Source organism: Solanum tuberosum, unplaced genomic scaffold (assembly GCF_000226075.1).
Source record: "Solanum tuberosum cultivar DM 1-3 516 R44 unplaced genomic scaffold, SolTub_3.0 scf00415, whole genome shotgun sequence".
Lineage (NCBI taxonomy): Eukaryota > Viridiplantae > Streptophyta > Magnoliopsida > Solanales > Solanaceae > Solanum > Solanum tuberosum.
This window is the reverse complement of record NW_006239349.1, coordinates 223,746-225,969: the sequence shown is the minus strand read 5'-3', so window position 1 is coordinate 225,969 and position 2,224 is coordinate 223,746.

Here is a 2,224-nt window from a genome sequence, read left to right as displayed (position 1 = left end):
TGTGACAACGTCCATTAGATGCATTTCAAGCTTTTCATGAACTGTTATATTTATTAGATACCTGAAGGTAATTGCATCTACCATAGGAGAATATGTCTCCTCATAATCAATGTTAGGCCTTTGCGAAAATCCTTGTGCCATAAGTCGTGCTTTATATCTTAAGACTTTACCATTTTCATTACTTTTTCGCACAAAAACCCATTTGTACCCAACTGGCTTGACACCTTCAGGGGTTCGAACTATTGGTCCAAAACCTTCACGTTTTTCAAGTGAAGCCAATTCTGTTTGAATTGCTTCCTTCCATTTTGACCAATCATTTCTCTGTCTACATTCATTTGACATATCGTGGTTCTAAATCCTCATCTTGTTGCATTATTTCAACTGCAACATTATAGGCAAAAATATTATCCACCACAATATTATTTCGATTCCACCTTTTTCTCGTCGAGACATAATTTATAGTAGATTTTCTTCATTCTCATTATTTTCAGGTACAAGGACCTCCTCTGTGGTGTCTTCATTTATTATGTCTCGGAGCTCTTCATGAGCAATTGCCTCTATATTATGATCATCTTGATCTTTTATTTCTTTCCTTTTCCGAGGATTTTTATCCTTGGAACCAATTGGTCTACCACGTTTTAAGTGTGGTCCAGACTCATTTGCCTTAACATTTTGTCCTACCGGGACATCAACTCGAACTTGAGCATTAGCAACTGGGATATATGATTTAGTAACCCGTGGAAGGTTAGTAAATGCATCCGGCAGTTGATTTGCAATATTCTGCAAATAAATTATCTTTTGAACTTCTTGCTCACATTGATTTGTTCGAGGATCTAAATGAGACAGTGAAAGTGAATTCCAATCTATCTCATTTCCCAACTGCTTTTGTTTTTCCCTTAATGTTGGGTATACTGATTCATCAAAATGACAATCAGCAAACCTTGCCGTAAATAAATCTCCAGTTCTAGGTTCCAAATATTTTATAATAGAACGAGATTCATACCTAACATATATTCCCAACCTTCTTTTGGGACCCATCTTTGTGCGTTGTGGTGGAACAATTGGAACATATACTGCATAACCAAAGATTCTAAGATGGGAAATGTTTGGCTCCTGACCAAAAACCAATTGTAATGGGGAGATGTCATAATAACTGGTTGGCCTTATGTGCACAAGTGCCGCTGCATTCAAAATAGCATGCCCCCAAATCGAAACAGGCAACTTTGTTCTCATAAGCAATGGTCTAGCTATCAAGTGAAGACGTTTAATCAATGACTTTGCTAAACCATTTTGAGTATGAACATGTGAAACAGGATGTCAACTGTTATTCCAGTGGACAAACAATAATCATTAAATGCCTGAGATGTAAACTCACCAGCATTATCAAGACGAATTGTTTTTGTTGCATAATCTGGAAATTGTGATTTTAACCTTATTATTTGAGCCAACAACCTCGCAAAAGCCATATTGCGAGTTGATACTAAGCACACATGAGACCATCTTGTAGATGCATCTATCAAAACCATATAATATTTAAATGGTCCACATGCAGGGTGAATAGGCCCACATATATCACCTTGTATCAGTTCCAGAAATGCGGGAGATTCCACTCTAACCTTAGTCGTTGATGGTTTGATAACCAACTTTCCTTGTGAACAAGCAACACAAGAGAATTCCTTTGATTGAAGAACATTTTGGTTCTTCAAACTATGCCCATGTGAATTTTCAATTATTTTGCGCATCATATTATAACCGGGATGGCCCAATCGGTCATGCCAAATAATAAAAATCATTAGAACCAGTAAACCTTTTTGTCTACTATGGCATGTGATTCAACCGTACCAATATTTGTATGGTACAACCCAGAAGAAAGCGCAGGCAATTTTTCATGCACATTTTTCTTCTCCGCATTTATTGTAGTAATATAAAGGTATTCAACCTTTCCTTCATTCGCAGTCTCAACATGATAGCCATTTTGGCGAATAACCTTGAAACTTAACAAGTTTTTATGAGACTTACTACAATACAATGCATTATCAATTATCAATAATGGTCCTCTAGGTAGTAATAAGGTCGCTCTTCCAGAGCCCTCAATCAATTTTGTACTACCAGATATTGTATTAACATATGTCTTTTTCATTATTAAATGAGAGAAATATTTTTTTTCTCTTAGTATCGTATGAGTTGTGGCACTGTCCAGAAGGCACATATCTCCATTACTCAT